This window comes from Canis lupus, chromosome 16, assembly GCF_003254725.2.
Source record: "Canis lupus dingo isolate Sandy chromosome 16, ASM325472v2, whole genome shotgun sequence".
NCBI classification, from domain to species: Eukaryota; Metazoa; Chordata; class Mammalia; order Carnivora; family Canidae; genus Canis; species Canis lupus.
The window spans coordinates 54,521,412-54,536,862 of record NC_064258.1 but is presented as its reverse complement, the minus strand read 5'-3'; the positions used below and the strand labels follow the sequence as shown (position 1 = coordinate 54,536,862).

At 42.4% G+C, this 15,451-nt stretch overlaps 1 protein-coding gene across 6 annotated transcripts in view; it reads left to right on the top strand.

The window, feature by feature from the left end:
* The first annotated feature begins 530 nt into the window (after positions 1-530).
* Positions 531-15,451, top strand: part of WDR17 (WD repeat domain 17) — a 113,043-nt gene continuing 98,122 nt past the window's right edge. For 5 of the 6 annotated variants that reach the window (XM_049094907.1, XM_025434042.3, XM_025434041.3 and 2 more), the window contains exon 1: positions 531-648. The gene's annotated coding sequence lies outside the window, so the exon portion shown is untranslated. The remainder of the gene's footprint in view (positions 649-15,451) is intronic. The other variant, XM_035699755.2, reaches the window with a different exon arrangement.

Sequence of the window (15,451 nt, the reverse complement as noted above, 5' to 3'; positions counted from 1 at the left end):
GCACCCCGCCCTCCCTCCCGCTCCAGGTGCCGGCGGGTGCAGACCCGCGCAGCCTCCCGCTGCAGGAGGCTCCACGCCCTCGCCGGGCCGCTCGGGGAGACCGCGCCAGCTCCGGAGCGTGGGTTTGACTCATTTTCCTAGAAAGTGCAGACGCACTCGGCGGAGCAGCCGCGGTTCGGAGCTCGCCGGAGGCCCGCGGCTTCCCTCCACGCGCAGCCCGGCTGGAAACTCCGCCGCAGCCCCGCGCGGGGCGCGGTCCGGCAAGCGCGTCCTCCGCGCAGACTCCCGTTGCCGGGCAACCAGCCTCCCGCACTCCCCGTCGCCCGGGGTTACAGCCCCCGCCTCCCGCCGGGCGCTCCAATCAGGGACCAGCGTGTCTGTCACGTGGTCAGGGGGCGGGGCCTCGGAGCCGGCGCTGGGGTCCAGCCGGGGGAGCATCCTCCCCGCCCCTCGGAACCCGCGGCCGTGCGGCCCCGCCCCCCCGCAGGCCCCGCCCCGCAGGCCCCGCCCCCCGCAGGCCCCGCCCCGCCCGGTCCCCGGAGCTCGCGGCTCGCCGCCGGGGAGCGTGCAGAGCGCGGGCTGAGCTCCTCCCGCCGCCTCCGCCGCGCCCGGGTCGCACCGTCGGCTGCAGCGCTCGGCCTCCTCCAGGTACGGGGCCCGCGGGGCGCAGGGGGCAGCGTGGCAGGTGCAGGCGTGGGAGCGGGCGTGGAACCGGCGTGTCACCCCCCGCCCCGCCCCCGCCCCCGGGGCTTTGCGCGCGACCTGCGGGGCGCGGGAGTCCCCGGAGTTGTAGGGTCGCGCACCTGCTCGTCAGCAGGCACAGCGAGCGAGTCTGAGCTGCCCCTGCAGCGCCTGCTGACCGTGATCCTCGTTTTGCAGAGACGCGTACTTCGGGTCTTTGAGGTCATTAAATATGCATAAGCCGGTCGCCTGGACCGTGCGCGCGGGCTCTGGGTGTAGGTGGCCCAGCCCAGCGTCAGCTCGGACCCGGGAGGCTCGCAGTGCGATGCAGTGCGTCCCAGACAAGAGGCAGTATCGAATGTCCGGGGCGTGCGGTGAATCCTAAAGATAAAATCTTTCCTGATTTAACCACCCACAACCCCCCCCACCCCCTGCAGTTTTGCATGCAAATATTCAAAGGAGCAAAATCTAAGCTGACCTTTTTTTATTTTCCTACATTAAATATAGGAATTTATATTCCTATATTGGAATGAAATGTGGTAACTCCGGGTACCAAAACTCCCTTGGTTTTTGTGACCTCTGCTGATTGATTAATTGGAGTGGTTAATAAGGGTTTGAAGGAAGAGATTGCATTTCTGGTTCTTCTCACTGAGTATTTCAGAAATACCCCCCAGAGAAACTCCTTTTTCCCTACCAATTTTTATAGCCAAAGTTACAAGTCCTTGTTGAATATTTTAAGTAGCCTCAGGTAAGGAAAAGGTTTTCCTTTAGGTTTCCTCTACGGAGTAAATTCTTTGGGGGAATTTCTGAATTTCTCTTTAGGTATCCGTGTCTCTTGCTCACAGAGGTGTCTCCTCCAGGAATAGCCTCATCAACAGAGAGAATAATCTCCATGTGATTATCATACAACACAGCAGGTTTTGGATATTATCGCTGCCCTGCTTGAGGGGAGCTGAGGCTGGGCTTATGAGACTACAACCACTGGAAAAAGCACTTTTTTATGTCCTTTTGAGATGCTGTCTCACTGGTTTAAACGTGCAGGAAAATGGGCATAACTTATGTCTCACCTTTGTGAAGGCAAAATCTGAGACAGGTGGTCTGCTGGTCTCTACTCATCTATGATGGAAAATTAAAATAGCAATTTGTGAAAAATTGTCCGTTAACTCAAAATTTTGCAAGACATACGTTAGTAGATTGTTTAGAGATTAATGTTCCAAATGCTGGTTTCCAATCCTTGCATGAAGAGTTCTTGGGAAGTCTTCTTACTTGAAATAAACCAGTGATCTATTTCAAAAAAGGGAGATCCTCCTTCTTAATTTTCTGAACAGCTCAAAATATAATAGGCACTATATTTACTTCTTATATGCAATATAAAGAATCATGTCTCTTAAGTGAGCTCCATAAACTTTATATTAAAATGGCTTATTGAATATTAGTTATATTGATCTGATTTTCTTCTGTGCTGATATTTATAGAAATATGTAAAGAACTGTATCTCTGGGGGAAAAATCAAATATATTTAACTCAAAAGTTTAAAAATTCTTCATTCGTTATTACTAAATATTGGTGTACTAAAATTTTTGGTTACTTCTTCATTACATAATAATTCCATATATCAGAAAGACACAAATTGATTTAGCTTAAGAAAAATAAAGCTCTTAAATTTTCTGCTCCCAGTAGAGGGACTTGAGAGCTGGAATGTTTTTGTTGTTTTCTGGAGCCTCTACCTGTAGCCTTCAGCTTGGGCATAGAGGAGCCAGTGGCAGTTTTTAAATCATTCAGAGACGATGAGGAACAGTTGTATTTTTGTTTTAGCCTGATAGATACTAGAAGTCCAACATAAATGATTAGGTTATCACGATCAATAAAATTTGTTTAAATTGTCTGGATTACCTAATTTTATTGCCTGAACTCTGTAATGAAGATTAAAATGAAATTCAAGCAATTTTGAAGGATTCAGATTTTCTTCCTATATTCCAGAATTTATTTGAAATCTGACATATGCCAGAAAGATAACAGTTTATCAGTTTACCAAATAACCAGTTTACTCAGCCATTCATGGTAATGATGTATATACAAGCATTATTAGTACTTTATGCTGTTGACAAATTATCTTCTTTTATATTTTGTATATCTATTCCATTAGCAGATTGAAATATTTAGAGTGAAGTTATACAGCTTTTAGTGTGTTTTCTGGAACAGACTGTTTTATTCAGAGTATTTTAATCCCTAAGAATCATATTAGGAATTTAGGAGGGATTTCTTTATTAACTCTGATGCCTTCTTTTCTTTTGTATCAGAAATATATTAAACTAAGAATTTGTTGGCACTTTTCAGCATCCACGACTTGCTGTGTTCTATGATAATCACATGCAGATTATTCTCTCACTGTTGATGAGGCTATTCCTGGAGATTTGTGAGCAAGAAATAAGATACGGATGCCTGAAGAGAATTTTAGAAATTCCCCAAAGAATTTACTCTATAGAGGAACAAAAACCTAAAGGAAAATCTTTTTTTTTTATCTGAGGCTACTTAAAATGCTCAAGAAGAATATGTAACTTTGGTTACAGATATTGGCAGGGAAATATTATGAAATGACCAGCTTCGACCTGTGCCTTTGTATATTAAAAGAAAATATCTCCTCATGATTAATTAGAAAGATTTTAAAAGTTGTAATGGCAAAAACATGAGCTGTCAGTAGGAGAAAGGGTTCAGGTCGTTTTTACCTGATTTCCATGACTAGGAAAAAATAGATATATACCTGAAGAGAAATTCAAACATTTGAAATAGGCTAGACTTTGTAGAAAAGGCAGCAGGCAGTTGAAGCCATAGGTGGCACTAGTCATGCAGATGTCGCATTATCAGCTACTTGAGTGAGATAATTTAAAAAACAGTAATGATAAAAGGCTTGTTTTTTAATTACTTTACATGTATGTCCGAAGTGAGATTTTTCTAGCCTCATTACCTCTTAAAACTCTGGAATTCTGCATTTAAATTACATATATATTAATAATAGTAATATAAATCTTCCACAGTAAGATCTTATGGCACATAATTTATCACTGTTATTTGCTAAAATAGGGACAATTGATAATTGTCAGGTTCAGGAAAATATGAAAAGAGTTAAGAAATAATTTTTCATGCTTTGATGAGGATGTTAGAACATTCAATACCTGGATTATAGATTTGAATGCTCAGCCCTTGAGAACTCACAATAGAGGAGTTCAGTTCCTTATTCTTTGGTTCATCATTTCTTCCAGTTTGTTGACACATTAGGTTGTGAGCATGTATCAGTATCCCAGGCAGCCTCATTTACGATTATATATAATGAGTTCAATTTCTTATCTCACACACAAAAAAACTTAATTTCAAATTGGAATGTAGAAGATAATTCTCATGACACAGAGCACTTCGTTTGATGTGCTGTAGGAAATCTTGAGTTTCCCGTATAAAATAGCTCCACGTGGAGTCTTGAAAATTAAACAGTTGGTTAATATGAAACGGGTCATATTTAATTAAATGTGGTCCTTTAAGATAAAACCTTATGAATGAGTTTTCATGAAGAGTTAACATTTTATTTATTTTATATATTTTTTAAGATTTTATTTATTTATTCATGAGAGACACACAGAGAGATAGAGAGGCAGAGACACAGGCAGAGGGAGAAGCAGGCTCCATGCGGGGAGCCGGATATGAGACTCGATCCTGGGACTCCAGGATCACGCCCTGGGCTGAAGGCAGCACTAAACCACCTGAGCCACCTGGGCTGCCCCATTTTATTTTTAAGGTAAACATGATAACAAGTCTGAAAGAATCATTTCAGCATGTCAGCTAGAAGGATCCGTAGAGACCAGTTAATCTAACTGCATTATTTTGTAGATGAGGTCACTAGACACATAATGATATGTTGTTCAAGCTGAGTCTGTGGGAAAGCTGATAGAGAACTTGGGGCTCTGATACTCAGCATTGTCCTGCTCCCTAAAGAAGTACAAAATATTCACCAGCATCATTTATTTTTTTCTTTCTCCCTTTCTTATCTCTTCTTTTCCTTTCCTTTCTTTCCTCCCTCCCTGACTCCCTGACTCCTTGGATTGATTGATTTTAGAGATAGAGAAAGGGAGAAAGAGCCCATGAGCAGGGGGAGAGGGAGAGGGAAAGGGAGAGAGACTGTTAAGCAGACTCCTTGTTGAGCAAGGAGCCCTCTGTGAGGCTCGATCCCACAGTGCCGAGGTCACGACCTGAGTCAAACCAAGAGTTGGCCACTCAATCCACTGCACCACCCAGGCACCCCATCATTTTCTCCTTCATTACATTTATTTATTTTATTTTATTTAAAAAAAATTAAGATTTTATTTATTTATTCATGACAGACACAGAAAGAGAGAGAGGCAGAGACACAGGCAGAGGGAGAAGCAGGCCCCATGCAGGGAGCTGGACGTGGGATTCGATCCCGGGTCTCCAGGATCAGGCCCTGGGCAGAAGGCGGAGCCAAACCGCTGGGCCATCAGGGCTGCCCCATTACATTTTTTTAAATGGCTAATTCAACACTTTGAGTAGTTAGGAATTAGATCACTTCTGTATTCTATATTAAAATAATTGTCATACAAAGTGAACGAACATTGTACATGTGTTTGGTTTCATCATATAGAAAGTTGACTTAAAATGTTGGTTAAAAAGTACTTTCTCAAAATTTGTGCAATTTTTAGAATTTTTACTCATCAATACGAGTTAAATTGCGCTTCAGTCTTATGTGATTTTCCTGGGGATCCAGTTATCTTAGAAATTCTTTATTCTCATGCATCTCAGTGGTACATACTTAAGTGTATGTAGCCATCGTGTCTGCAGTTCAATATTAAGAATACTGGGAATAAAAAAACTTTCGGAAGCTGCATCTGAAGCCTGGATAATGGTTATCATTAGGTATCAATTTTGAAGTTGGATGTTTATTTTCTCGACTTTGTGCCACTTTGGTACCAGATGTCATGAAGAGCAGTGTTACTCAAAGTGTATCTTAGACCAGCAGCATCAGCTCTCCTATGAGCTTGTTAGAAATGCAAATTCTCCGGCTACACCCCTAGCCAATCAGAATCTCTAAGGAAGGGGACAGTATCTGTTTTAATAAGCCTCAAATGATTTTTTTTAATCTTTATTTTTTTTTTAAGATTTTATTTATTTGACAGAGAGGGAGAACGTGAAAGCAGGGGGAGGGGCAGAAGCAGACTCCCCTCTGAGCAGGGAGCCTGATGTGGGACTTGATCTCAGGACCCTGGGATCATGACCTGAGCCGAAGGCAGACGCTTAACCAACTGAGCCACCCAGGCGCCTGCCTCAAGTGATTCTTAAACAAGATAGAGTTTGGGAAGTACTGATAAAAGGTGCATTAAAAGGTGCATTATGGACCGTGTCCTCTCAGGAGCTGGTAATGGCCATGTGTAATTCCACTTTTGAAACTTTACCTGGGAGTACCATGAACTGCTGAATAAACTAATTAATTTCTGAAAATATAATAGTGGGTACATTTCATAAACATCTGATAGTAGCTTTTTGGACCTAATGTGTCATCTTCATTATTAATTACGTTAATTCATCTTTAAGGGAATTTATGTTGGCTAAGGGCATAATTTTTGACAGATGGGCTATCAAATAGGTAACCCCCTACCTGATCTGCACCAGTGCTGGCTTAGACATGCAACCCATTCCCTTCCCAAACTTTAGGATTAATCTCTTAATCTCAGGTCCTTAGTGTATGGATGCATACATTGAAGACATTTTTGGATTTAGGGACTTTATGTAGGCTACTTCTTTTCATTTTAAAGCTTTCAAGCTTTAAAACTTTTGGATTGCCTTTGCTCGTTTTTCTAAATTGACTTACCAAAATAATTTTTAATACCCCTTGCCGGGAATAAAAAAATGCCAGCTCCAGTAATAGCTTCTGCCAAATGGGAATCCTGATTTTTACAGACGCACCGTACCTTAAGAATCATAAAAAATCCAGGCCACAAAATAGACTAATTAGAAGGGGGTGGAGGTCCTCAGGTTTACAAAATGATTCATGGCCTGGCTTCTTGAGTCTTCATTCAGGAGGAATGATCCTATTTATAAAAATAAGGCTATGTATTTTAGCCATATCCTAACACAGAAATAATCCCATATCTTTTTATGACAAATACTTATTTATATTAAAATGTCTCCAGTCAGTGGAATATTTACCTTTAACTTACTGGTTTATGGGTGAGAATATATGATTTCACCTCTCCTCTACTTTTCTTTGGCCGGCTCAGAATGGTCATACTGAAGCTTTATAAATGATCCTATTGTTCAAGAAAAGGAGATTACTTCTTTGATCAAATAAAAAATTATTGACACATTGCAGCTCAAGAGATTGTGTAATCCTCCAAACACCTAGAGAAATCTAATTCCATCATTCAAATCCATATGATTTTCATTTTGGTGGTTAAAGTGTAGGAAAGTGTAAAAATAAATGTACAGATGGATGACGGAGTAAGTGTGTAGGTGGATGACGAAATAACTCCATTCACTTCGCCGCATCTTTAAATCAGTGTATTGGTCTTACTTATAACTCGTGTGTTTTACTGATCAAACTGGATTTTGTACTGGCGTAAATGGTTATTTTGTGAGTCCAAACTAGAACTACCATAATGACCTTAGTCTTTTCTATTTGCTGCCTAATCCAGGATTTTAACGTAGGTTAATACCGTGTGTTTTTTGTGACCTATTTTACCATGTAAGCTTTTAAGAACAGGATTCGACATATGTTGGGCTTGCTTAGATAAACTGCCCGGCCAAGCTCACGAAAGGTAAATTTAGGAATGGTAGAAATTTAAACGTCGAATGTTGGTCAGTACAAGATTCCAGAGTCAGTTTTTCGGCTAAATTATCTTTACTGTCGGTAAACTAAGTAAGTCGTTCTCCACCTTTACATATGAGTCACCTGGGAGTAATGTTAAAAGGCAAGTCTCCACAAAACAAATGAACATCAGGGAAGGGGAGAAAAAAAGAGAAGGAGGCAAACCATAAGAGATGCCTAACTATAGAAAACAAACGGTTCCTGGAGAGAGGTGGATGAGGGATGAGCTAAATGAGTGATGGACATTACGGAGGGCACTTGTGACGAGCACTGGGTGTTGTAGGTAAGTGATGGATCACTGACTTCTCCTGAAACCAAGGTTACACTACATGTTAGCTAACTAGAATTTAAATAACAACTTCAAAAAAAAAAAAAAAAAAAAGAAAAGCAGATTTCCAGGCTCTACCGTAAGATTCTGACCCACTAGCTTTGGGGTGTGATCCAGTAACCTGCAAGTTTGCCAGCTAATTCTGATGCAAGAAACTTGAGACCCACACTTTGAGATACCTTGATTTAAAGATCTTTTAAAATTTCATTCATCCTTGATAATCCTTGGCTCCGCCTGTCAGTGAGAATAGTGGTCATTTAGAATTACGGATACTAGACAGAGGAGAGGAGCTCAAGTTAGCGAGCCAATGGCTGATTTAAAAAAAAAACAAACCATTTTTTGGCAGTTTCCAAATATTTTCTAATGAGCACATATTGATTATATATATTGATTATATAATTACAACAATTTTTTTGCATAGCTTTGAGCATATATATGTTCAATTTTTTTTTATGTTCAAATTTTAAACACTGATTTTCAGCAAGAAGTTTTTAGGGTTTTTTTTTTTTTTCTCTCTCTTAATATAATCAGTACAGTTCCATTAAGAAAATTTGCAAAATTCCAGAGCCTATGAAAGGTGAGTTAAACAAAACTACCTTGAATCTCCACACCCTGATATGTCTCTGATGTTTGAATACATCTTGATATCCTTTTATTGACATTTCTTACTATTTTCAAGCCAGCCAGGAAAATTCAGTATCTACCTTTGTTCAGCATGCTTTCCCACCAGACGCCAGATGCCCGTGTATTTAGCCCTTCTCATCTCCTTCAGGTCTTTGCTTAGCATCACCTCAGTGTCACCCATGCCATCTTTTAAAAAAACTGCCATGCCAGCTCTAGCTTCAGAACTCCTTATTCTCTTTTCCTACATTATCTTCTCCTACACCAATTCTCTTCTAATATACCTCACTTACCTGCTTGCTTTTAGCTCATTTTCTCATTCCTTCCCATAAGAATAAAACCTGTGGAAGGGCAGGATTTTTATCTGTTTTGTAGAGTGTTTTGTCATGAGCGCCTGACCAGCAGATAGTTGGTGCTTAATAACTATTTGTTGAATGAATGAAATTGAGAAATGATTAAAGTTTTAGAAAATTTAAATAAATCAAAAGAATAATAAATTTCCAACTATTAAATAGCCAACTGTTTACCTTATGGTATATATTCTTTTAGTTTTTATTTTTTTAAGGATTTTATTTATTGATTTATTAGAGACAGAGAGAGGCAGAGACACAGGCAGAGGGAGAAGCAGGCTCCCTCCAGGGAGCCTGATATGGGACTTGATCCTGGGACTCCAGAATCATGCCCTGGGCTGAAGGCAGATGCCCAACCACTGAGCCACCCAGGTGTCCCTCTTTTAGTCCTTAAAGTATATATGTATGTATCTGTGTGTATATATTTATACATAAATATAAATTACATATGGATTTTTAGATATAGGTGCACAATTATACCTTTTAACTGTAGAGACCTTTTTAAAATCATTGATTCATTATCACTTTTTGCATAGTAAGATGTTATGTATATGTTTATATATTTTTGTCTGATTTTTTTCTTTTGATCTTGTTTATGGTGTATTTTAACATAAAAGTTTAACATTTTATATTTGTTTCATGATTTTTTTTTCATGATGATGATTTTTAAATTATAAAAGTACTTTGAGTCAATTTCTCCCTAAATATCAAGAAACAGATTGTGTCTGTTGATTTCCTTTGTGAAATAAGAAATTTTAGATTTTAGTATACTTTTGTTTTCTTCATTTCCTAAATTTTAGTACTTAGGAAAACAGATTTTTATAACTTACTTTTATATTATTGGTCTTCTCTTTCAACAATTACTCTTAATACATAGATTTTATAGCCATGTAACTTAGGTATTCAGATTTCTTTGCTTAATATAGTTTCAAATTAGACGAACTTCTACATTTAAGTTGTCTTGGCTCATTTTTTTCAAAAGCCTGTAATTTTTAGCCACATAATTTTAAAAGGAATATTATGTGGGTAAATTGCTTTCTAAATCCTTGTGTTTATGACAATCTCTTTCTGTTTGTTTATTTTCCCTTCACACATGAATTGTATTTTGGCCAATTATAGAATAGTGAGGTCATACTAGTTAAATTTAACATGGTTATTGTACCACTGATATGTGGAGTTCAGTGAAGTGGTGAGCTATGATGTCAGTCTGAACTCTCTGCATTTGTACATAACATTTAAAAAAATTCTACTTAGATGCTCATAGGATTGTAAAAAAACTAAATTATCTCCTGAGTTTGCCTTAATATATCTAAGAATGGATCTTTTTGAAAAATAACATTTTACTTGAAACAAGAACACGGCTTTCAGGACCCTAATCAGCGTCTTTCTATTCAGGATCTTTTTCAATTCAAGTCATGTTGTTTTGGCTACTCTTGGGTTGTTGCTTTTATTTCTATTACTTATGCCTTAGTCTTCTCTAACCATGTTTATAATATGTAGTTTGGGGGGCATCTGGGTGGCTCGGAGATTGAGCATCTACCTTTGGCTCAGGGCGTGATCCTGGGGTCCTGGGATCGAATCTTGCATCAGCCTCCTGCAGGGAGCCTGCTTTTCCCTCTGCCTGTGTCTCTGCCTCTCTCTCTGTGTCTCTTATGAATAAATAAATAAAATCTTTAAAAAATACGCAGTTTGGTTTTCATCCCCCGTACACTGGTATATTTAATTTTCTAATTTAAAAAAAAAATAAAAACTTTTCTGTTTTCCCACAATGTTTTTTTTGAGCTTTTTAAAACTTGTTCTCTGAAATCACTAATACAATTTTTTGTTTTGTTTTTTGCAGTTTGAATTCTGCCTTTTATTGCTCTGTGATGTGGATCCTTCTGCTCTTGCCTTTTATTTTCTTCAAGATCATTGTTTTGACTATCTCATCCCACAGCCTTTTTATCTTCGTTGATACTGTCCTCATTCTTACTCTCGAATGAGAGGATGCCCATACAGGATAACCAGCAGACAATATGCAGATGGCTGGGGGCCCAGACTCTATCTTCTTGGACCATGGATCAATTATATCACTATTTGATCGATATAAAATCTCAACATAGATAGAAACTTACGTCAAGATCCTGACCTAATTGCCATCATCTAGCATGCTTTTCATTACCTACTGTGGTTCTTTTGTCCCAAGATGAAATTTTCTCCTCTCTATTCTGATTAAATGGATGGAGAAAATATGTAAAAAAAAAAACAAAAACATTTTTGCTTTTTCCTTCCATATGAGAGTTCTGTTTCCTAGAGTACAGTGTTACTCTCTGATCTCCCATTTGTGTCCTATTTCTTTTCTAGTCGCTGGGGTTTTTTGGTAGTTGCTGAGTACAAATGGCTAGAGAGGTCATGGATTGAGTGGAGAGGGCAGGGAAGAGGGGCATGATGGAAATGAGAAAGGCAGCACTGCGGCTCCCATGACCTAGTGCAGTTTTTCTGATTGACATGGATCTTATTTTTCTAAATGGGGGTCAGCTAGTGAGGCAGTGATAATGTAAATTTATACATACTTCTTGGGAGAAAGGCTTTTTAAGTTTCTAGCAGTATCGTGGATGGTCCACTAGGACACAGTTACCTATGATAATTAAAGAATAGTAATTATTATCATATAATAATAATTAAAGAACCTTTGTATTTGGTGGGAATTCCTCATAGGAATGATGATCTTGTTTTGAGTGCTTGCTATGAAGGTTTTTAGGTGTGTGTGCATTTTCTGTGATCTTATAAGAGCCAGTTAGGATTCTTTTGTTTCCAGCGACAGAAAATATCATGTATTTTACTATTCGTATAACCAAAAAGTCTAACGTTAGTTAGAATGCATGTGTCATAGCTAACCAAAGTACTCAATTATTATCCTTGTGACTCAGCGCCTCTCTACTGTGCTGGCTTTTCTCAAACTCTAGGTAATAGCACCCAGCAATTCTTCATATCTTCTCCTGACAGCAAGATGGTTACATTAGCTCTGATTTCAGATTGACCATGGCTTAAATTGACAGAAGGTAGAGCCTCTTTTTCCAGTACTTCTTGTAAAAGTCCAAAGTTTCATGCTTAGACACATTTAAGCTCTTTTCCCATCATTGAACCATCAGTGCAGCCAGGGGTGGGATTGGCATAAATCTGAATCACAGGCTCTAGTTCCTCCAACTGGTCTTCCAGTTAAACCTGCACCCAAGTCGGGGTGGGGGGGTGTCAACAAACAAAACTGTAGACCGACTTCTGAAAGAGAGGAAGATGATGAGGAGGTGAACAACAGATGAACATCTGCTGTGTTTAAGTGGGAAGTTGTGAGAGACTCTGAGAGGAGCCACTGGAAATGCTGGAACACCTCTCAGGCCTCTGACACTGGAGCCCGCGGCACACTGAGCCTGTGAACGAGAAAGGACTTCGAGCCTTGAGACGTGGGGTTGGATACTCCTCAGTTGGTATATGAATGTATAACAAGGGTTTTTTTTTTTAAGGTTTTATTTATTTATTTGAGAGAGACAATGAGAGAGAACAGGTGGGGGGGGGCAGAGGGAGAAGCAGAGTCCCCTCTGAGCAGGGGGGCCCCCATGTGGGGCCAGTCCCAGGACCTTGGGATCATGACCTGAGCCGAAGGTGGACACTTGACCCCTTAACCGACCGAGCCAGCCAGCACCCCTGAAAGTATAACAAGTTAATGAAGCTTATATTTGGCTGCTTACCTCTCTAGCTTTGCCCACATTTTCATCATTATGGCTTTTGTAATACGTAAGTAAGGAAATGCAAACTAATTAAGAGATGTGTCAGTGCAGGAAAGCTAGGACCAAAAAAAAAAAAAATAGTAAATAAAAATAAAATAAAATAAAATAAAATAAATAATAAAATAAAATAATAAAATAAAATAAAATAAAATAAAATAAAATAAAATAAAATAAAATAAAATAAAATAGCTAGCACCCAGTGCTGAATTATCAGCCATGCAGATACTCCCTGTGCCTGTCTGTGGCTGGTTTCCAGTCTCCGGCTCCTGATCCATGATTCCCCGTGGCTCTGCGGCACAGCCGCCCGGACGTCCTGCTCCCGCTGCACGGTGGTCAGCGCATCTCCGCGGCCCTCCCCTGGGCCTGCCTGGCCTCCCGCCCCGGGGATGCTGCAGGGGAGTCTGCGGGCGGCTGGGAAGCGGTGGTCTTCCCCGAGCCCTCCCTGGCGCTCACCCCCCAGGTCAGTAGTCCATTCGTCACCCACTTCTTCATGTTTTGCTGCGCTGTCGCCCGCGAGTCCTCGCAGGAGTGGGAGGGTATTTGAAAGTCACCGCATCTGTTCCCGTCATCACCGTGCTGAAACGGCTGCAGACTCCCCGTCCCGTGGAAACTAAAGTCCACAATCCCTAGCGTGGTCTACACCACCTTCCACCGAGCTCTCTTTCGCCTTCTTGTCTGGCAGACAAGTCACTCTCTTCCTCACGTACCCTCATACCTGACGCAGAGAAAAATAACTTTTGCCTGCACGTTCACAGCTCGCTCGCTCGCTCGCTCCGGACCGCCTTCCCGAGCCCTTAAAGCAGATTGGGGCACCTCTGTCCCTCTGCTCCTCTCAGGCCTTGCTCCTCTCCGCCGAGCAGCTACTGCAAGCGTCTCCTAAATGCATTTGTGTCTGTCAGCAATGAGGCGGAATGTAAGTAGCAGAAAACCAGTGACTTCAAGAGACGCCTCAAAACTACAGAAGAGGGACGCCTGGGGGGCTCAGTGGTGGAGCGTCTGCCTCCGGCTCAGGGCGTGATCCTGGAGACCCGGGATCGAGTCCCCTATCAGGCTCCCTGCATGGAGCCTGCTTCTCCCTCTGCCTGGGTCTCTGCCTCTCTCCCTCTCTCTCTGTTTCTCATGAATAAATAAATAAAATTAAAAAAAAAAAAAAGAAAAAAACGACAGAAGCAGCGGCTGGAGACAGGGCACCGTGATGTTAGATGTGCAGCATTGCGGCCGCTCTCCGGGCCCTGGTCCCGTGGAGGGAGGCTCACGCTTCGGCAAGTGTCACATCCAGGTCGGAAGCAGGAGGGGACAGGCCCTCCCCGGTTCTGCGCAGGTCCCATGGCTGACTGTCAGTGCCAAGCCCACGCTGAGTGCGGGGACCGCCCCAGGAGGGTGATGGTAGGCCCCTGGCTTAGTCCAGCATCGTTCACCCCCCGGGGACCGGAGGGGTCCCATCCTCCCCGAGCGGACCATGACCCCCCTACCCCACCCCACCCCGTCCACGGACCCCCGGGGCTGCAGGTAGACGGGAATGTCACGGCTCAGATGACAGCGGCCGGCCGGGCCAGGCGCCCCCAGCGCTGGGAGCCGCGTGACATAGGCCTTCTGTCCCCTTTTGTGTCCTGTTCATCTTGCGTCCTTCACAGTCAGCCGTGGTGCCCGGCGGGGATGCGCACCCACAGATACTTGCTGCAACGGGTGGGACCATCCGACACGGCAGAGACACACGGATAAAGATGCTCTTCACCGGGTAGGAGGCGGCTGCACGGACAGCACATGCGGTGACAACGGGTCACACTGATCCTGCTTCTTGTGTTAGGGCGACAGTAAGCACCGAGCCTCGTAGCAGCGTGTGCCTGCGCTGATGAGAGCAGGGCAGCTGATTATATGTAAAGGCAGAGGACTAAGAAGGTTCTAACTGGGGATCCCTGGGTGGCTCAGAGGTTTAGCGCCCGCCTTCAGCCCAGGGCGTGACCCTGGAGTCCCGGGATCGAGTCCCACGTCGGGCTCCCGGCATGGAGCCTGCTTCTCCCTCCGCCTGTGTCTCTGCCTCTCTCTCTCTCTATCATAAATAAATAAATAAATAAATAATCTTAAAAAAAAGGAAAAAGAAGGTTCTAACTAATGGACATTATCGACTGCTTCTGCTTTCTAAAATACAACTTTGGAAATGTGATCTAAGAGCCCACCTGAGACTTGGTTGAATGCAATAAAGAAATGCAAAATAATAGCGGCTTAAACAAAGTGCACGTCCACTTCTCTCTCCCGTGAAAAAGAAAAAAAGGCTGGAAGTGTGAAGTCCAAGAGGTTTTCAGAGGTCTGGCTCCTTCCAGTTCACTGTTGTGCCAATTCCCTGAGTGCAGCCCCGGCCTGATGGTCCACGATGTCCACGGAGGCCTCAGCCCTCCTCCCCTGGGGACGAGTGACAGGGGAGCCATGCGCTGAAAGTGGCACGCCGCTGCTCTTGGTGTAGGCAATACACCCGAGTGCTTTTTACTGGCAAAAATGTGGGCAAATAGTTTGATAATACACTCATTCTAGTTCTAAAATTCTCTAATGCTGATTCATCTGCATTTTATGAAATGTTTTCCATAGAATATTTGAATTTCATTATGTATTCTAGATCGTATGAGGAATGCCTGGGGGGCTCAGTGGTGGAGCATCTGCCTTCAGCTCAGGGCGTGATCCTGGGGTCCTGGGATCGAGTCCCGCCTCGGGCTCCCTGCATGGGACTGCTTCTCCCTCTGCCTGTGTCTCTGCCTCTCTCTGTGTCTCTCATGAATTTTGTTTTTTTAAAAAAACTTTATTCTAGGTGTTATGAAAAAAAAAAAAACGAAGGCAAAGAGGACAT